At 41.4% G+C, this 27,474-nt stretch overlaps 1 pseudogene; it reads right to left on the bottom strand.

The window, feature by feature from the left end:
• Window positions 1-923: 923 nt before the first annotated feature.
• Window positions 924-26,716, bottom strand: LOC141552545 (pre-mRNA cleavage complex 2 protein Pcf11 pseudogene; annotated as a pseudogene).
• Window positions 26,717-27,474: the final 758 nt, after the last annotated feature.

The raw sequence follows: 27,474 nt of genomic DNA, 5'->3' as shown, positions 1-27,474 counted from the left end.
GAGCCGGCTCATGGGGATGGCCTGGATAGCCTTGAAAGGATGCTCTCACCCTCCCCCCCCAGTTGCAGTTCCTAGGGAACCGAATCCCTAGTTTGGTTCTCCCCAGGGGTACTTCTCAGCTCCCAGTCTAGGAGGCAGTGGCCTTCCTTCTCAGAACATAAAGGCTTGAGAAAACCTCCTCAGAGGAGGGGAAGCCCCCATTGAAAGGGAGCCTGAAATTCTTTTTTTTTTTTTTTTTTTTTTTTGAAATCTAGACTGTACTATTTCAGAAAGGCCCTGTAGTGCTGATTATCCTCTTTTGAAGGATGAAAATTAACTTCATGTTATTTGGTTATCGTTCTTATCTTTTTTAGTCATGGGAGGCTTCTAGTTTAAAAAAAAAAGAAAAAAAAAAAAAAAGGTCTATGCTGTGGTTGCTAATTATTTCCCCAAAATACTAAGTCCAGAAACACTGTCTTTATTTGTTGGTGTGCATAAACGTTCCCACTCCATGGATAGCAAAAATATTTTTATTTATAATTTACAGTTCCACTAGTGAAAATTATACATATTTTACACATACACTTTCAATTTGTTACATTTGCACGCTTCTACAGAACTTTCACACAACAAGCACCTGAAACTGTGCAGGCAGTAGGAAATACAAATACTAAAATGTATTTATTAACCAAATGATAGCTAAGCACCCTGCCTCACCTAAGTAATTCATGTATGTGTGTGTGTGTATATATATATATATACATATACATATATATACATATATACATATATATATATACACACACACACACACACATATATAGATACATAGATATGGATGGAGATATATACACATATATAAAATTCTCCACCTTCCAGATTCAACTATAACACAGCAGCTCCCTTTTTTTTTTTTGTAAAGAAAAACATACTTCTCATTTTATTTAAATTGACTCAACTGTATCAGATTCTGTTTGAATTTCATTAGCTGAATCTATGCTATCATCTGTACAAGCTGGTGTGATATCAACTGGTTCTTCTTTAACTTTGAAACTGTCACAAGGTTCCTGCAATTCTTTTTTGACAATGTTCAATATAATATTCAAGGGATTTTCAACAGATGTCTTGCTGGGCGTTGGTGTACAATGAAATGAAGATGTATTTTGATAATCTTCATAACATGATGGATGGTAAATCTTTCCATCTACTCGTATAGCATTTTTAAAATGCCATTCCTCTTCCTCTTCTTCCCAGTATTGTTCAAATTGTCCTGACATATTTCAGAGCTCTCACCTGCCCCAGCTGGTCCAGCAGGGGCACTCTGAAACTCCTTTTTTTTAGCAGCTTCTTGGTTTTTCAACACAACCTCTTCATGTACTTTGTCACAACACTGGCTCTTTGCACGTTCCTCCAAATCAGCTATTTCCTCAAATTCTATCCAGTCCGTTAGACTACAGTACCACCTCCTATGTGTAACTTTTCTGCTAACATCCTTTTCAGCTCGATTTTGTCGGTAATGCCAGTCCAAGTGGTGTGCATAATCGTCAGCCTGTGATGGTGTAAACCTCAGTCCACAAGAATAACACTGGATACCAGTATACAGGCAGTTTATAACACTAGCATAACGCTGTTTCAATTCTTCAACTGTGAAATTAGTGAGGTCAGGAACATCTTGATGTTCACTTGGAGCTTCTCCTTTTTCCTCAGGAGGAGGCTGTGCAGCAACGTCATTTCCTTGAGTTGTTGCTGAATCAGGTTGGGATAATTTCAGTATTCCTGCTTTTAGCAGTTTTGAGAAGAGTTCATGCACATCAACCTGGCTGAGATGATTATCAGGATATGCTCTTGGAAGAGCACCTGCTGGATTCTGAACAAAAGTACCAGGATTTTGTGCATGAACTGGAAAAAACTGCTGTCCTTGTCCCAAAGATACAGGCTGAGTAACTCCAGAGACAAGCTGCTGAGATGGCTGAATATTCCCAAGTGCAGTTGGTGTGGGCAGATTACCAAAGTTTCCATACTGAGGACCCTGAGGATTCTTTTCCTCAAAATAATGTCCAGATGCTCTGTTAAGTGGATTTGAGGACTTTTGCGCTCCAGGGCCATGTGGTCCATTAAAATTTGGTTCCTGAGGTGTATCAAACATTTGCTCATGTCTTTGGAACTGTCTTCCTTGCGATGGTGCATTCAACACACTGTTAGGAGGGTCATTATATGGGCCAGTGTGACTAAAAGAGACTGCATCAAGTCTCTGTGAAGGATGATTGTCAAACCTTGCACCTTGAAGACCAGGAGGAATATCAAATCTTGATGCTTGCAGGTGTTGTGCACCATCAAATCTCTGAGGCCCTGTATCAAATCTTGGTTGTACCTGCTGACCAGGTGGTCCAGCAAGCCTTTGTGGGCCCTGTTGACCAGGAGTTCTTTCAAACCCAGGACCAGGTCGACCGTGCAAGCCATCAAATCTTGGCAAGAGAGATGGTTGACCTAGCTGACCAGCAAATCTTGAAACATGACACCCCCCCAAATCTTGGACCACCTTGGCCTAATGGTCCTTCAAATCTCATACTACCTCCTTGTACAGAAGGACCCTCAAATCTCCTTCCACTTCCCTGTTGAATTAAGGGTCCTTCAAATCTGACCCCAACCCCTGGCTGATCATGTGGTCCCTCAGATCTAAGACCACCCACAGGCTGGCCATGGGGACCTTCATACCTAAGACCACCCACATTGTGGCCAGCTGGGCCCTCAAACCTCAAACCAGCAGCTCCTTCAAACCTTAAGCCACCTCCTCCTGCCTGTCCAAGTGGCCCTTTAAACCTCAAAGGAGTCCCTCCTGGTCTTTGAGGACCTTCAAATCTCAAAGGGCACCCACTTTCTAGCTGACCTTGTGGTCCTTCAAACCTCATGGGCCCCCCTGCCCCCCTCTGTCCTGGTGAGCCTTGAAACCGAACAGAAGCAGGTGTTGGAGGTCCATCAATTCTCGGGTTGGGCTTATTAGGTCCTTCAAAAATCCTTTTAGTTGGGCCATCTGCCCTTGCTACAGCTCCATCAAATAATCGTCTATCTTCAAGTAATGCTGTGAGTCTCTGCTTTCTTGTATTCTTGTCTGCTTGAATATCTTGATGCCGGGCTGCCTGCAAATGTTTTCTCTGAGTCTTCATATCTAGGTCTCTTAAGTGCAAAACGCTCACTGAATGGAGACCTTTGCTCTTCTGAGGGTGCAGGGTTCAAGTCCCCGTTCAGGTGCCAAAAGAGAAAGGTCCGGGCTAGCTCAGTCTGAAGGGCTCAGAATCAGCCTTTGTCAGGATGAGCCAAAGTCTTTGCCCCACGTTGGGCACCAATTGTAATGTTCTGAGAGGCTCTCAGTTGAAATCCTCTGAGAATCCTTTTCTCTGATAGCAGGTTTCTTGGGAGGGTTCTGGAGCCTCTAGCCAGAGTGAAGGTAGAATCTGGAATCCTCTTCTCCCTGAATCCTGGCTTTGAATCTCCTCCAGCTTCCCTGAAGGTTCTCCCAGTCTAGAGTGACTCTCAGACTCAATGTTGCCTTCTTTTATGCTAGCAGAGAATGGGCTTGGGAGAACTCCCAGGGGCTTGTGGGAACTCCTTCAGCCAATGAACTTGCTCCCTTTGAAGGTGTAAACTCCCTTTGAAGGTGTAAACTCCCTTTGGAGGTGTAAACTCCCTTTGGAGGTGTAAACTCCTTTAAATGTGCAAACTCCTTTTCAGAAGTCTAAAGGTGTAAACTCCTAAAGGTGTGAACTGTGAGCTAGAGAATTGTTTAGACAACCTGAGTTATCACCTTGTAATCCTAACACCACCCCATCCAATCTTTTTCCAGAACCTGTCAGTTTTACCCTTGTAACACCTCTTAAATATCCTTAGTATCTTTTTTTAAAAATTAATTTTATATTTATAATTTTTTGACAGTATATATCATGAGTAATTTTTTTATAACATTATCCTTTGTATTCATTTTTCCAAATTTTCCCCTCCCTCCCTCTACTCCCTCCCCTACATTACAAACAATCCCATACATATTAAATGTGTTACAGTATAACCTAGGTACAATATATGTGTGTAAATCCAATTTTCTTGTTTCATGGTAAGAATTGGATTCCGAAGGTATAAGTAAGCTGGGTAGATAGACAGTATTGCTAATAGTTTACATTCACTTCCCAGTGTTCCTTCTCTGGGTGTAGCTATTTATGTCCATCATTGATCATCTGGAAGTGAGTTGGATCTTCTCTATGTTGAAGATTTCCACTTCCATCAGAATTTGTCCTCATACAGTATTGTTGTTGAAGTGTACAGCGATCTTCTGGTTCTATTCATTTCACTCAGCATCAGTTGATGTAAGTCTCTCCAAGCCTCTCTGTATTCCTCCTGCTGGTCATTTCTTACAGAACAATAATATTCCATACCCTTCATATACCACAATTTACCCAACCATTCTCCAATTGATGGACATCCATTCATTTTCCAGTTTCTGGCCACTACAAAAAGGGCTGCCACAAACATTTTGGCACATACAGGTCCCTTTCCCCTCTTTAGTATTTCCTTGGTATATAAGCCCAGTACTAGCACTGCTGGATGAAAGGGTATGCACAGTTTGATAACTTTTGGGGCATAGTTCCAGATTGCTCTCCAGAATGGCTGGATTCTTTCACAACTCCACCAACAATGTATTAGCATCCCAGTTTTCCCACATCCCCTCCAACATTCATCATTATTTGTTCCTGTCATCTTAGCCAATCTGACAGGTGTGTAATGATACCTCAGAGTTGTCTTAATTTGCATTTCTCTGATCAATAGTGATTTGGAACACTCTTTCATATGAGTGGATATAATTTCAATTTCATCATCTGAGATTTGTCTGTTCATATCCTTTGACCATTTATCAATTGGAGAATGGTTTGATTTCTTATAAATTAGGGTCAGTTCTCTATAGATTTTGGAAATGAGGCCTTTATCAGAACCTTTAACTGCAAAAAAATTTTTTCCCAGTTTGTTACTTCCCTTCTAATCTTGTTTGCATTAGTATTGTTTGTACAGAAACTTTTTAGTTTGATGTAATCAAAATCTTCTATTTTGTGATCAATAATGATCTCTAGTTCTCCTCTGGTCATAAATTCCTTCCTCTTCCACAGGTCTGAGAGGTAGACTATTCTCTGTTCCTCTAATCTATTTATGATCTCATTCTTTATGCCTAAATCATGGACCCATTTTGATCTTATCTTAGTATGCGGTATTAAGAGTGGATCCATATCTAATTTCTGCCATACTAATTTCCAGTTTTCCCAACAGTTTTTTTTTCAAATAATGAATTCTTATCCCAAATGTTGGTATCTTTGGGTTTGTCAAACACTAGATTGCTATAGTTGTACCCTATTTTGTCCTGTATACCTAATCTGTTCCACTGATCGACTGGTCTATTTCTTAGCCAGTACCAAATGGTTTTGGTGACTGTTGCTTTATAATATAGCTTTAGATCAGGTACACCTAGACCACCTTCCTCTGATTTTTTTTTCATTAATTTCCTTGAAATTCTCCACCTTTTATTCTTCCATATGAATTTTGTTGTTATTTTTTCTAGGTCATTAAAATAGTTTCTTGGGAGTCTGATTGGTATAGCACTAAATAAATAGATTAGTTTGGGGAGTATTGTCATCTTTATTATATTCAATGGGCCTATCTATGAGCACTTGATGTCTTTCCAATTATTTAAATCTGACTTTATTTTTGTGGCATGTGTTTTGTAATTTTGCTCATATAATTCCTGACTTTCTTTTGGTAGATAGATTCCCAGATATTTTATACTCTTGAGATTTTTTTGAATGGAATTTCTCTTTGTATCTCTTGCTGTTTCATTTTGTTGATGATGTATAAAAATGCTGAGGATTTATGTGGATTTATTTTGTATCCTGCAACTTTGCTAAAGTTGTGAATTATTTCTAATAACTTTTTACTAGAATCTCTGGTGTACCATCATGTCAACTGCAAAGAGTGAAGGCAAATTTTTAAAAAAGAAAGTTTTTGTTTCAAGGAATTTACAAGGGGAAGACAGCACACAACAGTAAGCTGGAAAGTTGCTCAGGAAGGTTGTGAGAAGGCAGCTGATGCTGGGGCAGGCTGCACCTGGAGTCAAACTCAAGCAGAGGAACTGATAGGAAATTAAAAAAAAAAACACCACCATGCACTGTCATTCTCCCCCAGATAAGTTCACATTCCCTGCTAGCATAGCCAGTGGAGCAGCCATTCCTTCTCGGTTGCCTTTGATCCATTGCTTCACTGGTTCTCGCAAGTTGCTAGCAGACCCCACTTGTCTGTCCACAAACTCAAGCCTGAATGGACCGCCATCACTAGGGCTTGAATGGTTCCACTTTTCCCACTTCCAAGCGTGTAATTGAAGTCTGATCCGTGTTGGAGCTGGTGTTCTTTCTCTTAAGGCAGCAAAGAGAAACAAGAGGGACCAAAGCACCAAGGTCAAGTACTCACGGCTCCATTTTAACCTGCTGGTGCTTGATCTTTCTATGCACCTAGAAGCTCCTATCAGTCCTTCCATCCTAACTCAAATGCAGGCAGTTAAGAAAGAGAGGAAATTAAGAAGAGAGGAAAAACACAAGTTACCCCTAGATTCCCAAGAGGGGGAAAGATAGAAGATTTATACTAGTGAGCCCTCTCACAAATACAAGTAAGGATTGGGCAAAGGATCCCCCAGAGTATATAGCCAACATGAACAGGGGGTACCACAGGATTCCTAGGAATCTTTTGTGAGAAAAATGGTTATTAATCGCCAATGACTTGGGGAGATCCCAAGCTTTTCTCTTTTTTAAAGTCCTGATTTTAAAAATGTAATCTCCTGAAGGACATTGAAGATCATGAAATTAGATTAAGATGGGGAAGCCATTGTATTCTACTCTGGTTTAAAGTTCAGGTTCAGTCCATCATTGCAATATTCATCCTTTCATTAATTGTTAACCAGTCAGAGTTGATTGCTACCCTTGGGAACACCTCTCTTCTAATGAGCATATAAGCCTTGAATCTGTCACTATGATTGGAGAGAGAGGGAGAGGGAGGAGAGGGAAAGGGGGAGGGGAAAGGAGAGGGGGAGGGGGAAGGAGAGGGGGAGAGAGAGAGGGAGAGAGGGAGAGCCAAAGCCAAAGCCAAAGCCAAAAGACCAGCCATTCGTTAACAAACATGCTGGAATTATTAACAAAATGATTCAATTACCCAGAAATTTGGTTTCTGAAACCTTTTTAAGCGGTGCAACACATTTGCTTTGAGGAAAACCCTGAGCATTTCTGGAGTGAAGTTGATTAAGTGACTGAAATTCCAGAGCAGCACAAGACGTGGATTCTGAGAAGTCATTTCACATCTGAGTGGAAGCAAAAAAATGACCTTCGAAGCAGCCCAGAAAATGATTCAGGGAAGAATGTTTCCTGCAGTGTACAAGGAGATATTCCCCCCTTAAGATTTCCAGCCTGCTCCCCCATTTGGACAAAACAAGAGCCTGAAGAACATGAGCTATTTGATGGAAAAGCTTCCAAGTATCAGCACTTTCCCCTAAATTAAAGGTTCACAGTGTTTCAAAATGAAGAGCTGGGTTCTCTAAGTTTGGGGGACATTCCCCCTATTCCTCAAGGTTTCTAAATCTCCAGTTTATCCTGGGTGATTATAGATTTTTCCTCCCCTCACTCTATATAGGTTCTTTCCCTACTGAGTCTGCTCCCCAGAGGTTTAGGGCAACCTGGGGAGAACATCCTTTCCCAAAATCATTTTGTGAAGCTACAAGTGATTCTGGCGTTCATACTTCCACAGCTCTATGACTTCCTTTCCCCCCGAGGCAATTGGGGTTAAGTCACACAACTAGAAAGTGTTAAGTGTTTAAGCCACATTTGAACTCAGGTCCTCCTGCCTTCAGGGCTGGTGCTCTATCCACTGCACAATCTAGCTGCCCTTATGACTTCCTAAATGTTGCTATTCTCTTCCTTGATGCAAATCATTATCCACCAAAACCTTTCCATTCTCTTCCACATAAACTTTTTAAAATTTTCACATTAAAATTCTTTTTTCTTGTCCAGTCCCACTCTCTCTTGTATCAAACTTGTCTCCCTCCCCTCCAGGGAATCATCAGTTCATTTGCAACGTGCTGTCATTAAAATCAAAATAAAACAAAAACACCTCCTTTGGCTCTTTGCCCAGAAAAGTGACTTCCACATTATAGACCTGCGGGGAGTAGGTCTGTTTTGAAGGAGTTCCAGAGGCCTGCAGCTATTGTATTTTCCCCATCCCTAAAGGATATTTCTGTCCCTTAAAAATGCATAATCTGTCCCTCTAAAGTCTTTAGAAACAACTTGGATGGTCATGAGGGAGATAGAAGAACTGTCCTTAGGGCAAAGTTGGGGGAGGTGAGGGAGATTAGGTCATAGGTAAAGATATGATTTAGTCAGAGTCAGTAGCAAATAGAGTGGTTGAATCTAGGTCTTTCTGGATCTAAGTCTGGTACTTTATCCATACTCCATGCTGTTCCTTAAAGGCCATGGCTGGAGCTAGAAGCTGGTCAGTCATGCTTTGGCTTTGGCTAATGAGCTTTGGGGGGATATTTCTCCTCAAATGATACAGGAGATCTAGACCACTTCCCAAGCTTTAAAGCAATATATATCATTGTTATCATTCTCCTCATGTTACATTCAATGGAATTCAAATAGAAAGAACCCTGCGGCCAGAGATAATTTTATCATTGCTCTTTTGGGCTTGATGTTATCTGGACTGTTGCTTGGGTGAATCAGTCTTGTAACTGGTTGACAATTTGGGGTGTACTCTCATCAGATTCACTGAAACAACTTGAGAACCCCTAGCCCAGGACCAACCACAACCATGGGGGTGAAATACACTCACCCTTTCCCTACATGTTTCAGATTTTCGGGGGCTAGTTATCTATATTTGTACTTTGCATGTGCTTTGGAACTCTGTCTGTGAATGTGGGAGACTTCTGGATGGTGACATCCATTCAAAGTTACTCTTAAAGGTCTGTGGGTTGGTCTTATGTCTAGGCCATTAGGAATAATGATTTTATCTGCGATGAGGTTCTAGTTTTAGCTCATTTTATTTATTGGCTCCTTAAGGATATTAGCAGATTTATATTTGTTGTATAATGATTTATAAGCTCTGGAGCTTCAGACATATAATTCAGACTATTTGATTTCATTGTCCTAAAGACTGAGTCGGTGTTGAAATTTTAGAATGTCCTCTAATGTGTTACACAATTCAAAACAATTCATTGTATAATCTTCACTGGTGATAAGTTTAGGGTCTTGAAATAATTTATATTGTCCATTATTTGGTCATGAATTGCTATCATAAATCCTATTTTTATAAATTAATTCACATGACTTGGAAAAGTTTTAAGCACCCCTTTGTTTACATATTTGTTGATTGAATTTATGTGATGTCATCCATGTAGGATTTTTTGATTCCACTCTAAGATCTTAGCCATTTCATAGGTTATATCAGGAAATCAATATATAACCCATAATGATTATAATCAATAAATCCTGTTAAAAGTCCCTATTTTTAGCTTGTACTCTTGTGCTATGAAGGGATATGTCTCTGGTCCAGTATGATTTCTGAACATTTTAACCTGCTTGTCATGTCTTCTGAAAGTATTAATCTTCCTTTTTTTTAATGCAGAGTATTTAATCTTTCGCTAGTTCCCTTGGGGCAAATGGGGCACATGTTTCATTTATATTGTACAGCTCCTTGGATTTCTTCTAGAACTGTTGCCATCCATTTTTTACTCTTTGTAAAATGCACATTAATACTGAAATTGTGAAGGTGTTCATCACTCAAAGTAGACTTTTCCTCCAACTCTGCCCTCAGAATGGCATCAGTATTTCATCTTGACATAGACGGCCCTAGCTTTCTTCTGGATAGCTTTATGGTCAATGTGTTTTGCCTAGAGAAGACCAAGGGTAGTAGAAATATCACTTTGACCTGATGACTCCATATGAACCCTGGATTAAAGTTCAAATATTTCCTTCTCTATAGTTTCTTGACAAAATTAATAATTTCATGCTTACTGATTCAATATTACAGTCTGATATCATTGGAGATTCTCTGAGCTGATTTTTATTTTTGTGCCCTTTGGTAGAGCGATCTAACTTGTTGTTAATTGTCTAGGTTTAAGAAGGTGTAAATAATGCAGATTAAATCTAAACATGTATGTGCATACTTTTAAAATTTAATCCTAGAGAGCCCAGTTGTTAAACACTGATCAGTGGCCCTACACTGCTCTGTAAACACTGCTTGAGCTCAGGCCTCTGGGAGTGAAGGCTAGACAACATTAGTGGCCTGATGGGATTAGAAGCTAATGATGGCCATGATGTGATCATAACTGACCTTTATATAGAGCTTGAAGATTTGCAAAATGCTAGACATCTATTGTTTTATTTGAGCTTCACACCACACCTGCTTGGAAGCCATATTTAATTGTCTTAAGAAGAGATGATCATGGAGTTAATGTCAAGAAGAAACATAATGGGTTTAAAACATTCCTAGAAAAATGTCATATTTTATATTGCTTTCGACACTTTTGCACTGGTGACATTAAAAAAATAGTAAACAATTACTCCAGTTTCTCCCTATATGTAGGTCTATTCCAGTACATTCTATTTCTCCTTCCCTACTTTCTTCCTTTCCACCGAAGGAAATATCATTATGACACAGTCCCAGGACTCCCAGCATCCCCAGCCACCCCTCCCTCAGCCTCAGACTGCTTATCAGCATTACATAAATATTCTGGTCCTTCTCTGGGCTTGTTTGGGCGAGCTGTCTGGATCCCCCAGGAGGGAGTTGTTCTGCCCAGAAGGAGTGGCTCTGGCTCCACAGCCTGTCCAGGAAATAAAGAGAGAGGGAGCAGCAGGGCAAGGAAAGGCAAAGGGAATTCTGTGTCTATCTGAGTGTGTGATGTCTGCCATGGCCGAGTGAGTAATTGCTATGTCATTCACCAAGGGCGAATGACTCTCCTCCTGGAAGAGAAGGGGAACTCTCTGTACTCCAGACATTCAGGGGGACAGCGAGGGACTCTTTCCGTGTGAAATGCCCTAAGAGGAAGGATGGGGATGACGGCCCTGTGCTAGGCGGTTGGAGGGTGGAAGAAGATTCCCCTGAGTGATAAGACACATTTGAGGTTCCTTCTGGGCGGGAGGAGATGAGGGCTCTAGGGAGCAAGAGGCAGTTTGTTGGTCAAGAACTCACGGATATTTGTAAGTGGGAGCTCACTTAGAAAGGGCAAGAGGAAGACCCAGAGCCCTGGGGAGCAGTGGAGTGGCTGTTTGTCCATCAGGTAACCTCAATAGAAAGGTCAGTGGTTTTCACTGAGTACATATCCAAGCTGTAACAGAGACCCTTTCAAGACAAACTTCCGGAGGCTTCCCCCTTTGGGATGTTGTCCTGCATCCATCCTCTACCAAACATGGGTGTTCTTCCAGACTACTTGGAGTTTTCTGTCCTGGTGATTTCCTCAGATCCCACGGATTTAATTATTATATCAACGTAGATAATGAATCAAACTCCCCGTGTACCACTAGTCTCTCTTCTCAGCTCCAGTTCCTCATTGTCTGCTGCCAAATGGACATTTCCAAAGGAACGTCCCGAAGGCATCTCAAACCCAACATATCCATAATGGATCTTACCGCTTTCTCTCCCTCACAAGCGGAGCCATCTTGTGCACACCCACATTATTGTAGAAGACACTATCATCTTTCCCATCTCCCACCTTAGTGCTCTGGCGTTGTCATCAATTACTCTCATTTAATCTATTTATCCAATGAGCTGCCATTTAAAAACAATCTCAGCCTCTATAACATCTCCTGCATCCAGACTGTTCTCTCGCCTTTCACCCTAGCTCAGCATTTCATCACCTCTCCCCTGGACTGTTATAATAGCTTCTTAATTGGCTATTGACTTAATTGGCTTTGTCGCTCCTGTATATTATCCATGCTCCACTTAGTTTGCAAAGTAATTTTCTTTAAGCACAGATCTGACTATGGCATTCTCCTGCTCAATAAACTTCAAGGGCTACCTACTACCTCTTAGATTTGGAAGCCCATCACAAGCTGACAGCCTTTTCTTTCTCTAGTCTTTTGTTTTAATCAACAAAAATGTATTAAGCAACTATTACTATGTATCAGGAACTGGTAAGTGGGAAGGAAGAAAGGAAAGAAAGGAAGGAGGGAGAGGGAGAAAGAGAGAGAGAGAGACAGAGACAGAGACAGAGGGAGAGAGAGCCAGAAAGAGAAACATACACAGAGAGGGACAGAAAGAGACAGACAAAGACAGAGAAGGGAATTGGGGGAAAGGAGGGAGAGAAAGAGGAAGGAAGGAAAGGAGGGAGACACACAGAGAGGGAGATAGGTGGATAGGGAGAAAACAGAGAAAAAAAGAAAGGAAGAGTCTGTTCTTAAAGAGCTTATATTTTAATTGAAAGGCATCAATTTGAAGAAATTATTAACCTATTTATATTAATTAGATTGATTTTTAGTCTTTCTGTTTTAAATGACCTAATACCCCCATCCACAAAAACTGACCATACTTTTTACTGTTCTAAAGATGAATATTCCCCATTTAAATTGCTTTGCATATTCTTCCCTTTCCCCCACCCCTGATCAACTCCCTCCTCACATCCATTTTTCAGAGACCCTAGTTTCCTTGAAGGGGGAAGTAGGGTCGATAGAGCCCCAGACCCAGAGTCAGAATGACTCATGTTCCTGAGTTCAAATCCAGCTGGAGAAGGAAATGGCAAACCACCCCAATATCTCTGTCAAGAAAAATCTCCAATGGGGTCATGAACAATTAGATGCCAAACAAAAAAAAAGGGTCCTTCCAAACTCTTCTACTTGAGGCCTTTCCTGATTCCCCTCAGAAACTAGTGCCTCCCTTCCTTCCCTTTCCCCTTGTCTTTGTTTTAATATTGTTTCTCTTACTGTCTCTGAATTCCTGGAGAACAGGGCCCTATTTTCACATTTGTGTATGTAGTTCTAGCACCTGGTATAGTAACTGACACATAGTAGGTGTTTAATCAATATTTTTGTTAATTGAAAGGAATAAAATCCAGAGCTGTAGATTATTATTTTTTCCTGAGGCAATTGGGAGTTAAGTGACTTGCCCAAGGTCACACAGCTGGGAAGTGTTAAGTGTCTGAGGCCAGATTGGAACTGAGGTCCTCCCGACTTCAAGGCTGGTGCTCTATCCACTGAGCCACCTAACTGCCCTAGAGCTGTAGATTTTTTAAAGGCCAATGTTGAGATAAGAAATAAGAGAAATTAAATGTCCTAATAAAAGGGGGGAAATTTGACCCAAAAGGCATCAGTGAACTATAGTGGGATGAAATCAGTCATTAGAACATGGGTCTGAACGGTCATGCCTTATTCAAAAAAGAAACAAGCAGAATCAGTGGGTAATAACTGGCAAATTCTGGTAAATCTGGTACAAAGGTATATTCATGGGAGAAAATGCTGGAACTGAAGTCTATCAGTAGCCAGTTAACAAGTATTTATTAAGTGCTTCCTAAGTTCTAGACATTGCTAAATGCTGGGAATGTGCACAGAAGCCCAAAGGAGGATGACACTTGCCCCCAAGGAGCTCCCATTCGAATGGGAGAAGCCCACTTATACAGTGACCTGAGAAGAGGTTGGGGTGTGTGATGAAATCTGGGTGAGGGCAGCCTGGGTCTCCTGAGAAAGGCAGGCCCTGCTCTCCTGAATACCCTCCTTATTTGGAAGTTCTGGGAAGAGCCCTCCCAACAGAGGGAGGCTGAAATATCGGAGGATGTCTGGGTGGGGACTCCAAGGCTCCAGGAAGTTTCTGGGGCATGATGGAGGAGTCCAGACGAGTGTGGCCTGGACAGAAAGGAGGAAGAACTAGAGAGGGAGGAGCCTTTTTTGGGAATACAGTGGGGGCAGAAACAAAACCAAACAGATTTGGTCAGCAGGGTCTATCCATATAGACCAACTGGACAGAAAGAAGATGGATGAGTAACCCAGGGAATAGATCAGTAGCCTGGCATGGAGGAACAATATTGCTGTGATGAGGTAATTCAATTTTCCAGACTTTGGCTGCGACTCTGTCTCCCCAAAGCAGAGCAGCCATCAAATGCTCCACTTGCCTTAATGACAATTTCATCCTTCAAAAGATGGAGGATAAATTCGGTGCTGGGCCTAATTTTCATTAACAGGAAGGAACTGGGGACTTCATGGAAGTACTGATAAGCCAGCAGGGCTTATCATCTCAGAAACTGTGTCAGGGCAGAGAAATGGAGGCAGAGCCAGTGTATGATGTTGCTTTGGGGGGAGCAGATTTCAAAAAGAGACGGGATCTTGGGATCAAAATTATATGGGGGAAATCAGCTGAGAAAAGATGGGAAATTCTCAATATGATTCAAATTCTGAAGAAACAAAGGAAACAATTCTGATGAAGAAAAAACTTTAGGAACTTATGTCAAGAGAATTCATCAAACAATTTTGATTTCCATACACATACACACATGTATACACATAGGCACATAGATATATCCATAGACACATCTAGATTATATATATATATATGCTTAATGACATATTTGTATACACACATAGATATATACATACACAAACACACACACATATATACACACACATGCACACTTATACTGGTATATGGCAGAACCATGAGCAAGCAACAAAGGATGTATTTTAGGAGGTGATATAAGTCCTATCTGCTTAATGTCAATAATGCTAAAGTTCAGAATGATCTTAGACTGAAAATGAAAGCCAAAAGCAGAAATTTACTCACTTTTGGTATGCTTTTCTGTAAAATGGGGATAATAAAATATACCTAACTTATAGTGTTATTTTTAAGGGTCAAATTAGATTGAGAGAAATTATTATTTCTTGCTTGTATTAATAACCAATTATTGAATTTTCCCCTTTTCTATTTTTGTCACCCAGAAATTAGCCCCTATAACTTATTCATCGGGCAGCTAGGTGGGGCAGTGGATTGAGCAGCAGCCATGAACTCAGGAGAACCTGAGTTCAAATCTGGTCTCAGACACTTAACACTTCCTAGCTGTGTGACCCTGGGCAAGTCACTTAACCCCAGCCTCAGGAAAACAAAAACAAAAACAAAAACAAAACAAAACAAAAGCTTATTCATTCAGCCTTTGAACTGTCAATACTAAAAGGAAAAACTCAGATCTGTTCAAAAGGAAAATTGAGCCCATTATGTTTTATTCTGCAGTTCTGGGATCATGTGGATTCTCCCTTTTGTCAGATGGGTGATGAGAGTATAGATAAGTCTCTTTGACTCGAACTGAGTGATCAAAGTCATGTCCCTCAGCCCTTCATTAAAATAGATGCACCTTTTATTATAATATTCAACTCTCTCTTTATCTGTTAACAAATCAAAGTTTATTGCCACCCTTAGGAACATCTATTCAAGAGTCTTACTGGCCCATTTTATTAATTATATGCTGGTATGATTAATATAATGATTAATTACCCAGAAACTGTTTCTCAAACTTTTTATACATCAGAAGATAATTTGTAAAATGTTCTGCAAATATTAAAATACTATATAAAGGTAAGCTATTATGATTACAGATGAGGAAACTGAGGCCCCAAGAATTCTCTACTATGGATTTGAGTTGGACTAACCAGAGAATTCAGTTGCCTTTATTCTTTAGTTTTTGCCATCTTCATTCAAAAGGGCTGAAACAAACAAAACCTTAAAATGTTATTCAAAATGTATGAAATGAAATAAGTATAAAAATAATTAAAATATCAAATTATATTTTTCATACACTTGTAGCATTTTTACTTCTGATATTATCAAAGCCCAAAACTGAATTAGGATTTTTGGGATGCTGTATATAAATCTCTTTATCCCTTTGTTTATTTCTTTATAAAATCAGGGGTTGGATGAGATACATCCTGGTCATAAGAATGAAACTTGAGGATAAAAATCCCCTTCAGCCTCCCACATCCATAAAGTTCACAGCTTCTTTCAGCATCAGTTAAATGGTTTTGTGACTTGCTGTGCCTAAAAACAATAATCCTTCACCTGGCACTGTAGGTACTGGTACTCACCTCCTTCTCTAGGACCCTATGGTTCTGAGCATCTCCCCCTGGTGGTGAGCTCTCCATCCCTCTGGTGCTGAGCTCACTGTACCTACTGGCACTCACCTCCTTCTCTAGGACCCTATGGTTCTGAGCAGCTCCCCCCGGTGGTGAGCTCTCCATCCCTCTGGTGCTGAGCTCACTGTACCTACTGGGACTCACCTCCTTCTCTAGAACCCTATGGTTCTGAGCATCTCCCCCTGGTGGTGAGCTCTCCATCCCTCTGGTGCTGAGCTCACTGTACCTACTGGCACTCACCTCCTTCTCTAGGACCCTATGGTTCTAAGCATCTCCCCCTGGTGGTGAACTCTCCATCCCTCTGGTGCTGAGCTCACTGTACCTACTGGCACTCACCTCCTTCTCTAGAACCCTATGGTTCTGAGCATCTCCCCCTGGTGGTGAGCTCTCCATCCCTCTGGTGCTGAGCTCACTGTACCTACTGGCACTCACCTCCTTCTCTAGGACCCTATGGTTCTGAGCATCTCCCCCTGGTGGTGAGCTCTCCATCCCTCTGGCATTGAGCTCATCAGGGCTTCTGGGGCTAAGCCATTTGTGACAAAGCATCTTTTTCCTGGATGACCTCTAGTCCATTGCTGGGTCTATACTTCAAACCTTTCCAGCTCAGTTGGACCTCTGAGAGGTTCTACTCCACTGGCCCAAGGTACTCTCTATGCTAAGATATCAAAGGAGGATGTCATGGCAGCCATAAATAACTATGTTCCAAAATAGAAAAGGAGAGCCACTGACAACGAGAAGATTGGTATCTAATCAGCAGGCACTCCAAGTTCATGCAGAAGGAGAGGAAAATAAGTACTTATTAAGTGCCTGCTGTGTGCCCCCCCACTGTGCTAAGTGATTTACAAATATCATCTCATTTGATCCTCGCCCAAGTCTTCGAGGTGGGTGCTGACTCCAAGTCTAGCACTGTCGGCACTGCACCACCAGTTGTGAACAGGACAGGCCCGGATTTCTCTCCCAGACTGGAACAGGAACCGACCCAAAATTTAGCTCACTGCAGAGTGAAACACTCAGGACCTCAGAGTATCCGCTCCCCAGGGCATTATTTCTCAGTATCCTTTGTTGGACTTTCTTCTATACAAATGGAAACTGATGACTTGCTGACTTATGGACTTGGATATGGGAGATAAATGTAGCTGAACCATAATGGGGCTCTTGGTAACCTGACTCATGCTACAATACTATAATCTTAGACTTCCTTCTCTGATTTTCATTCACTGATGAAAAAGTGCTCAGTCACCAGCCTCTGGGAGGAATTCTAATAGGAGCACAATATTTGAAGCTGGAATTCAGTCGTTTTCAGTGGTGTTGGACTATCTGGGGCTCCATTTGGGGTAATTTGCCATTTACTTTTCTAGCTCATTTTACTGATGAGGAAACTGAGACGAATGACTTGCCTAGGATCACACAGTACATGCCTACAGCCGAATTTGAACTCAGAAAAATGAATCCTCCCGCCTCTAGGTCCAGTATTCTGTCCACTGTGCCACCTAGCTGCTCAAATCAATCTGGACTTTGTCTAGTCCAACCCACTCATGACATGAAGCTTTATAAACATGGTGCCTTGTCCATGTTTGCACAGATAGTATCAGTCAGGCAGAATATGGCTCCTTTTTTGGAAACATACAACCATGCAGCCAGGGAGGACTGTAAGTGCCCCATGTACTACCTTGGTGTTGGAGCAGCTTAGGAGGACTGAGCAGGGCTAATGAGAACAAAGCCTCATGAGCGGCACCTTGGGATTGAGGATGAAGGAGATAACAATTATTCCTCTGGCATTATGCCCTCATCAGGCAACATTTGATAGGATGGGATGTTTGGTGATTGAAACAGGATATCAATAAGTTGGAAAATGTCTGGCCCCCAGCATGAAGAACCTTCTCTGGAATCTATGATCTAGGAGAATCAGTTAGAGGAGCTGGGGATGGTTATTCTGGAGAAGAGAAGAATAAAGGCCTCATGGTTCTTGTTTCAAGTGTTCTGACAGGACTTGGAGCATCGTGAAGCCTTGATAAATCCTTAAGAAATTGGTTAACCAGATACTTCAATATCTGAAGAGCCATAATATGGCAGAGGTGTTTCCCTTGTTCTGATTGGCTTCAGAGAACAGACTCAGTAGGAAGGGGAGTTGCAAAGAGACAAATTATCTTCAAGGTCAGGGGAAAATTTCTCAATAATTAGAGGTATTCCAAAATTGTAATGGACTGCCTGAAAAAGAAGCCCTTACGGTCCTTAGCTCTGGACCAGATGGCCTATTATTGAGAATGTTGGATGGGAGATTTTTGTTCTGGTGGAAGATGAAAATGTTTTCAGCACATTTCTATCTCAGAGATTTTCTGATTTAATGTGCAAGAGAGCTGTGGCTTCTCCATCTTCAAGTTCTTGCTTGTTCATTCTGGAGGGTTTTCTAGAATTATCCCATCCCATCCCATCCTATTTGATCCTATTGAATTCTGGCAAATAATGTTGACTTTTGTTCCATTCACCAACATTTATTAAGCCTCTGAAGTGTTCCAGACCATGGTATAGGTAAGAACTTGCCACCTTTTGTGGTGTTTTCCTAGCAATGGATTACGTGACTAGAGCTCTTTCTGCTCCATAAAACACTTTCTGTTTCTTCTCTCCCTAGATCATTACAACAGCCCTTAAAGAAATAGCATGGGGATTAATATCTATTTTACAGCTGAGGAAATGGCCTTTTGGGGAGTCTCAGTGCCTAAGTTCAGGCCACATGGGTAATAAGTAGTGACAGATATGTTGTTGTATCTCAAGATCAGAGTCCTCACTGCGTCCTTGTTTCCTCTCACTGGGGCCATAACCAAGGCTTGCTAGCCAGAACTGCAACAGAAAGCCAGATTGAGAGATCTCTGCCAGCTCTTATCATCATGCAGCAATTCAGAAATTCTGCACCAAAGCTCAGCCTGAAGTTATAAGAATAAATATCCTCTATCCTTGTCTTCAGCTCAGCCTCTCTGGCTGTGGTCTTGCATTAGGGTCTCATAATCCGCCCATATCAAGATGGCGCCTGGCTCCTCTCCACTCCTCAATACCAGCCTCACGTGGGCAGTCTAGTCTCAGGGTCTCCCTCTCTCCTTCCCCCTTGCACAGGGAGGTGCTCTCCCTTCCTCCCTCAAAGCCGGCACCCCAATGTTCTCATTTTGTCTTCACAGGGCAGCGTCCGATCACCTTTCTTAAATGGGAGCGCCTTTGCCATCACTTGCTTTGTGGATATATATTCCTCTTGACAGCTCTATATCCTTCCTGAATTCTCAAACACTCTTCCTCTGCCCAAATCCTGGGCCATCCCATCCCTTCAAATGTTCCAAGGACAGCTAAGACAGCACAAGCCTAGTGAAACAGCAAGATAACCCAGGGACTGCTTTATCATCAGGCACCAGGGACAGGTTGAGGGGAAAAAGGCTTTGTCTGCACCCCCAGGTTTGGAGGTAGACATCCATCAGCTGTCCTTGTGTTAGCCCCACTGGGCTAGGATGGGTTGGGAGCGTGAGGGACCTTATCTCCCCACCTCCGAGCATCTGCAGACTTCTCTGAGGACTTTCCTTAGGACATGATCATTTTTTTAAATGAAGCAAAAACAGAAATAGAAGCCAGTGTTTATTCCTAAAAATTAGTTGTTCTATTTCAGTTGTAATTCTCATCTCCGCCAAGTTTTGAGACTCAGATGCCCCAAAATAGAGCGATTGTTGAGCGTCTAAATTTGTCCAAGGAACAATGTCCCTAATCTAGAGGGTGGGGCATGGCATTTTGGGAAAGTGATGGAATCTGAAAGGAAGGTTATAAAAATTTATTTGTGAGAAAGTGATGCACTAATGAATCTCCTTGATGCTCCACCCATGGCCTGAGATACCCTTCTGTCTCCTCTCTTCTCTGCTTATTCCAAGATTGTCCAGCCTTTCAGGACAAGTGTCACCCCCTGGAAAGTCTTTCTCATGCAGCCTGCTTCCTTAGCCCATCGTTGGCTCCTTGATCATTTCCAGGCTCCCAGTAATGAGATTCATAGACCAATGGAACCAAAGGATCCCTGAGGAGGAGAATCATCAGGTTCCATCTCCACCTGCATCGGAACCCATGTCCATCTGCAATTTTAGCACCAGCTACTTTGGTTGGAATATTTTTGATCATGTGGAGGGGAGAAGACATGACATGGGAGCTTAGACTGGTGAAGTAGTAAGAAGAAAGGAAAAACTCTCTTTGGGAGATGTTGTTGGAGGAGAATCAATAGCTTTTTAATTTTTTATTATAGCTTTTTAGTTACAAAGCATATGCATGGGGAATTTTTCAACACTAACTCTTGCAAAACCTTCTGTTCCAATTTTCCCCTCCTTCTCTCCACCTGCCATCTAAGGGCAGGTAGTCCCATACATATTAAAAATGTTAAAATATATGTTAAATACAATATACATGTACATATTTATACAGTTGTCTTGTTACACAAGAAAAATCGGATTTAGAAAGAAGGTAAAAATAACCTGGGAAGAAAAACAAAAATGCGAGCAAACAATAAAAGAAAGAGTGCAAATGGTATGTTGTGGTCCACACTCATTTCCCAGTATTCTTTCACTGGGTATAGCTGGTTCTGCTCATTACTGATCAATTAGAATTAATAGGTCTGAAGAACTTCCAGCATATTGAGATATAGAAGTTTGAAAGCTGAGTGCCTCAAAGGATGATGGGGCTGTGAACAGAAAGAGACACATTGAGAAGAGAAGAAAGTTTAAAGGAATAATTCATTAGTTGCACTTTGCATATGCTGGGATTGTGTGCTAGTGGAAGATTTAATACTTCAAATAATTAGCAAACATTTATCAAGTTAGTCAATAAGACTTTCTAAAGAGCCTACTCTAGATCAAGTACTGGGCTAAGAATTGGGGATACCAAAAGAGGCAAATGAGTCCCTGCCTTCAAGGAATTTGCAGTCTGGGTCTGTATCCAAAGAGATATTAAAAGGGAAAAGGATCCACAAGGGTAAAAATGTTTGTGGTAGCCTTTTTTTGTAAAAGTGGCAAGGAACTGGAAACCGAGTGGCTGCCCATCAGTGGGGGAATGGCTGAATCAGTTATGGTATATGAATGTGATAGAATAGGATGATTCTATAAGAAATGATCAGTGGGATGATTTCAGAGAGGCCTGGAGAGACTTATGTGAATTAATTCTAAGTGAAATGTGTAGAACCAAGAGAGCATCATATACAGCAACAACATTATGAGATGATCAATTCTGATGCACGTGGCTCTTTTCTACAATGAGGTGATTCAGGACAATTTCAATAGACTTGTGATGGAGAGAGCCATTTCCAGAGAGAGTCCTATGGGGACTGAATGTAGATCACAACATAATATATTCACCTTTTTGTTCTTGTTTGCTTGCTTTTTCTTTCTTTCTCATTTTTCCTCCTTCTTGGTCTCATTTTTCTTATACAGCATGATAAATCTGGAAATATGTGTAGAATTGTTTAGTGTTTGACACATATTGGATTATTTGCTGTGTAGGAGAGGTGGTGGAGGAATGGAGGGAGAAACATTTGGAAAACAAGGATCTGCAAGGGTAAATGTTGAAAACTAACTTATGACTAAAAAGTCATATTGAAAATAAAAACAAATAAATAAAACAAGAAATTTGCAGTCCAAGGGAGCAGATGGTATACAAACAAATACGTATAAAGCCAAATATATATGGGATTAATAGAAAATAATTAACAGAGGGAAGTGACTAGAATTAAGAGGGGTTGGGAATGACTTCCCACAGATGAGGTTTCAGTTGGGACTTAAGAAAGTCAGAGAGCAGAGATGAGGAGGAAGAGAATTCTGGCTATGAGCCAGAGAGGATGCCTAGAGCCAAGAAATTGTTTTGGAAAGTAAGCAATCCAGTGTCATGGAGGACATGTGGTGGGGAGTAAAGAGTAAGACTGGAAAGGTTTACCAGAAAACAGTTGTTATGAAGGCTGAACACTAAACAGGATTTTGTGTCTGACTCTGGAAATAACAGAGAGCCACTGAAATTTATTGAGTAGGGGGTGAGTTAATCACATCTGCTCTTTAGGAAAAGTCCCGTTAGTGGTTGAATAGAGGATAGACTGGAGTAGGGGGAGATTTGAGGCAAGAAGGCTCTTTGGCAGCTATTGCAATAGTCCCGAAGTGGGTTAATGGTGGAGTGATGAGGTTGGAAGCAGATTATAAGGGTTAGCAGAAGAGAATGAGAGGTGAGAAAGTGGAGGCACCTACTGTGCCTGGTCTTCTCAAGAAGTGTTGACACAGAAGGCAGAAGAAATATAGAGCAATAGGTAGCAGGGATAGAAAGATGAAGGGGTGCGCTTTTGAGGATGGGGAGATATGATGTCATGTTTATAGGCAATAAGGAAGGAACCAATAGACAGGAAGGTCAGTGAAAAAATGGCAGTGTCACAGTGGGTGATATGTTGGAAGAAATGGGATGGAATAGGGTCACTTGAACTAGTAGATGGGTTGGCTTGGGCAAGGAGGAGGGCTGCCTCTTTATGTGAGACAGGGATGAAAGAGGAGAGGGAGGCAGAAGGCCTCTGGGTGACAGGAAATAGGAAGAGAGGAAAAAAGGGATGTTGGGATTACTAGGTGAGAACTCAGGTTGTCTGGATAGTGACAAGGTGAGAATTCAGGTTGGACAATTACAAGGTGAGAACTCAGGTTGACTTGATGGAAGGAGCAGGCTCATTGGCTGAGGTGGTTCTTCCCACAAGCCCTTGCATTATCCCACGCCCATTCTCTGGGAGAATAAAAGAGAGGACTCCCAGAGATAGAAGAAGACTCTGCATTGCATCAGGCTTGACGGGGCTCCCTGCAGGAAGGGAAGTCACTTCTCTGGACAAGAGTTAACAGCAACTGCCTGGAGACAACGGTTCGTTACAGTAAGAAGAATCTGTCGGAGAGATTTGAGTAGAAGACACAGCAGATCTCTTCCCAGAGAGCGATCCAGCAGCTTCTGGAGACGACAGCTCGCTACAAAGGGAGCTCATGGCCAATGGACTCAGCTGTTTTTCTGTAAACTGTGAATCAAGGTTCTTGGATGCGGGGGGTTAGGGGAGTCATGGAAGCTTTGAAGAGGGACGGAAAGCCATCAAAGAGCCATTGAGGAGAGTGGGAGAGTGAGCTGGCAAGGGTGGTATGGATTGTTGAGCAGCAATGAGGGTCTCCCTGAGATTGTAGTGTATCCATTCAATGGTTGTGAGATTTTTCTCTTCACGCGGCAGCACGTGTGTAAACGTGATAAGCCATGGGAGTGATCCAAGAAATTTCTATTGATAGATGTACACACACGTGATACTATATATTAGCTGTTAGTTTGGAATTCTTCCTTTGAAAACTGTTCATTCAAATCTTTTTACCTCTGATATATCTAACAGCGACTTTTGGTCATATATATTCGTGTTAGTTGTGTATCGATTTTGGATATCTCTGGGAATTTTCATGGAGAGAGCCTAGCTCGTTTTTCAAAGCCATTTGTCTTTATTGCTTCATTTTTCTCTCTCCCCCTTTCCCATAAATATGAAGTGAAAAATCAAATAACTAATAAAGGATGTTTTAGAGCCCTTTGCAAAACAGAAAGGTTCATTGGAGCTCACCAGTCATGTAAAGAAATGAGAAACCGATACAAATAGATGACTATAATACATAATGCATGATACATTCTTCAGAGGTACAGAATACAAAGCTCTGTGAGATCCATGGGGAGAAGAAGACTTTTATTGCCACAGGGATCCGTAGGACTTGCTGTGGACATTGGAGTCTTCCTTAGAAGGGATCAGAAGGATGCTGAAGCTGAGGCATCACTGGTGACCAGCAATTCCATGTTTAGGGAAGTTGTTCCATCCATACAGGCCAGCCTCTTCTCTGCAACTTATGTTCAGAGTTGTTCGAGAACTGAGAGATGGGGTCACTGGGAGTGATTTTTTCAGGGACACACAGCCAGGGTGAAAGCAGCAGGACTGGGACTGCTCTCCCTGTCTCTATGGCAACTCTCCAGCCCCCGGACCATGCTGCCATGGCCTTGGCGAGATGTATTGAGATATTCCGAAAAGGAGGAGGGACGATGTTGCAGGTCCTCCAGGCTCTACTGCAGGTCTGAGCAAGGACACTTGTGAACCGAAGAGTCTACAATGTGATTTGTGTGGCTGATTCTTGCAACACAGGGTCACAGTCTTTGTACACATCTTACTACCATTACTACCACTACTACTACCATTATTGCTATTACTACCACTACTAGTATTACTACTACTTCTACCATCCCCACACACCCTCATTACCACTACTTCTATCACTACCACCACTACTACTACCATTACTACCACTACTACTATTACTATCATTTCTACTACTATTAGTACTACAACAACTACTACTACTACTTCTACCATTCCCACCCCATCCCTATCACCATCACTACTACTACCATTACTACCATTACTGCCACTATGAACTATTATCACTATTACTACCTACTACTACCACTACTACTACTACTACTACTACTACTACTACTACTACTACTACTACTACTACTATGTCTATCATTCTCCTCACTCCCTCACTACTACTACTACTATTACTACCTCTACTACTACTACCACAAGAACAAAAGCTGAACACCTTTACAAGACTTCTTATCAGAAAGTGCTAGACAATTGACTAACAGCATTCAATTTGGTTACTAGTGTGAGCTTCATTTCTGAATCATCTGTCTGTGTGCACTGAGATTTAGAGCCAGGATCAGAATTAGCACAAAGCTAGAGGAAAGAGTAAAACTCAGGGGAAAAATATGGCATACAATTAATATCATTTCGATTGGAATTATTTGTGGAAGTTATTGATGACAAAATTGGGATTTGGAGGGAGGAAAACATGTGCATATCAATTACAGTACTGTTGTGCAGAAATTTCTTTTTTAAAAATCAATCATGGTGAGACAGCTCTGCAATATTTAATAAACAAATATCCTGGCCTCCTTTCATTTTATGGTACAAAGCTGTGAACTCCGTGAAACTTTGTAAAAGGAAGAAGTAAAGCAAATACTGAGAAGAAAGTAACACTTAAATGCTTTTAATAATTGAAAAATATAGAGAAATTTTAATCACTCATTCATTAATAAGTACCTACTATGTGCCAGGCACTGCACTAAGCTAATTTAATAGTTATAAATCAAATGACACAAGATTAGAAGAGCCTCAATCAGCAAACACTTGGTTTATAAGTTAATTTAATTCCCTCATCTCTTCTCCTTTCCAGTTTCCTTTTATGTATTGTTTCACCTCATTAGAATGTGTACTACTTGAGAGCAATATTTCTACTTGTATTTGTATTCCAGATGCTTGGCACAAAGTGCTTAATAAATATATCTTGGCTTGACAGTTGATAAGTGGAGAGCTATGGCGAGCAAGGATGAGGCAGGTTTGGAATATAAACATATTTGTCAAGTCTTCTAGAGAAAGGATGATAAGCAATATCAAATAATGAGTCAATGAGCAATAGTGAAAGGGAAAACTAGCTTAAAGAAAGCTTGGCAAAAGATCCAGGTCAAATCATCCTCAGAGTATTTGAAGATTTTATCAGAAGCAAGAAACAAACAAAAGAGAATGTGAAAGATCTGCAGAATCTCTTTATCATCAAAGAGAAAAGGCTCATCACATTTGGACTTAACCATTACACTACTGAATGTCTGTGGGAGTAGAAAGATATTGGAAAGATAAAAAGCCTAGACAAGAGATCCAGGCTGAAGGCGACAAGCTGGGAGGCAATTGCAGCTTTGATGGAGAAGTCATGGGGAAGAAAGGAGCAGGACAGTCCCATGGAGAGAACTGGCTTCAGTTACACACTTGCTTCTGTTGATTGCGGGCCGTGTGAGCCGAGACTCACCCTCTCTTCGACTTAGATGTCATCTTGGTAAAAAGGAAGGTTCTGAACAAAGTGGTTTCCAGGATTTTTGAAGCTTGAATCCTACGCTACTCCATCAAGAAATAGAAAAGTTGCTTGGACTTTGTATAATAAAATGAGACATCTACCGCCAACTTCTGCGAGTTCTAGTTTTCCACCTACACAAATGTTCACGAGATTAATAAACACATATTAAAGTCATGACTGGAAGAGGCGCTCACTAGTAGTGAGCAGACAGGCCTTTGCAAGAGACATCCCACTTTTACCATCACATAATTAGTGGGAAGATGAAGAGAATATTAGGTGGGAAGAAGTTGGGCTTATGAACTGCTGGTTATATACACATATATGTCCAAGACAATGACATAAAACTTTGGAGCCTGTACAATAATGGGGGTTGCCCATGTTTAAGTGAAAATTATTCCAGCTTTCTTAAGAGAAGAAAGAAGCTTGTTCAGCAGCTCTCTGGTCATTGGTACCAGCTGGGGTGTAAAACCGGGTGCCTGAAGCTTGTCTTAGGTGTTTGCCATCATCAAGGGGAGGCCGAAGATAGAAGTGGAAGGACCATCCTCTGAGGATGAGGAGGATGCTGTTCTTCATGGATGACTCCATGCTGATTGCAGAGATGCCTCGCACGGACATGGGCGTTTACAGGTTGTCTCCCCCACTAGAGGGAAAAGGGTATGTTTGTGCCTTCTTTTCCCCAGGGCTTAGCATGGTACGTGGCAAATAGTAGAGACTTAATAAATGTTTATTGAATAACTAACTGGACATGGTTTGTAGCCACTCAGGAGAGCTTGGGACCGAAAAAAAACCCAAGTGGATCAAAAATGCTCATTGTCTGGATTATTGTTAGATGGACAACCCGTGGAGCTTGTATGCAAGTATTTATTGTCTTCCTCTCTAACCCTATCTGGTTTTGTCTCTGCCTATTTGCCTTTTACTCTTTGTCTCTCTGTCCCTCCCTCCCTCCCTTTGCCTTCTTCTCTCCTTTTTTCCATCCTTCTCTCTCTCTGTTTATGTGACTCTGCCTCTATTTCACTTTCTTTCTCATCTCTGTCTCTGTCTCTCTGCCTATCTCTGCTTCTGTCTCTCTGTATCTCTGTCTCAGTTGGTCACACCCAGCAAATGACCTTGAGTTAGGTCCCGAATGAAACAGAAAAAGAATAATCTGAAATGTTTTGGACATTGCAAAGCTCTTTTAAACACCCCCAATGTCTCCTTGGAATAAAAGCTCACATTCTCAATGCCAAGATTCTCTCAGGCTGCTTGAATGATTGTGAGTCATAGAATACTAAAGCCTCCAAGGAATTAAAAATGAGTATCTCCCAGAGGTCAAAGAAGAGGTGGATGCTGGGTATGAGCAGGTTGTGACACGTACCAAAGGGAATCTGCAAAGA

Source organism: Sminthopsis crassicaudata, chromosome 2, assembly GCF_048593235.1.
Source record: "Sminthopsis crassicaudata isolate SCR6 chromosome 2, ASM4859323v1, whole genome shotgun sequence".
Lineage (NCBI taxonomy): Eukaryota > Metazoa > Chordata > Mammalia > Dasyuromorphia > Dasyuridae > Sminthopsis > Sminthopsis crassicaudata.
Note: the sequence above shows the minus strand (reverse complement) of the source record. Positions and strands in the feature narration are given on the sequence as shown.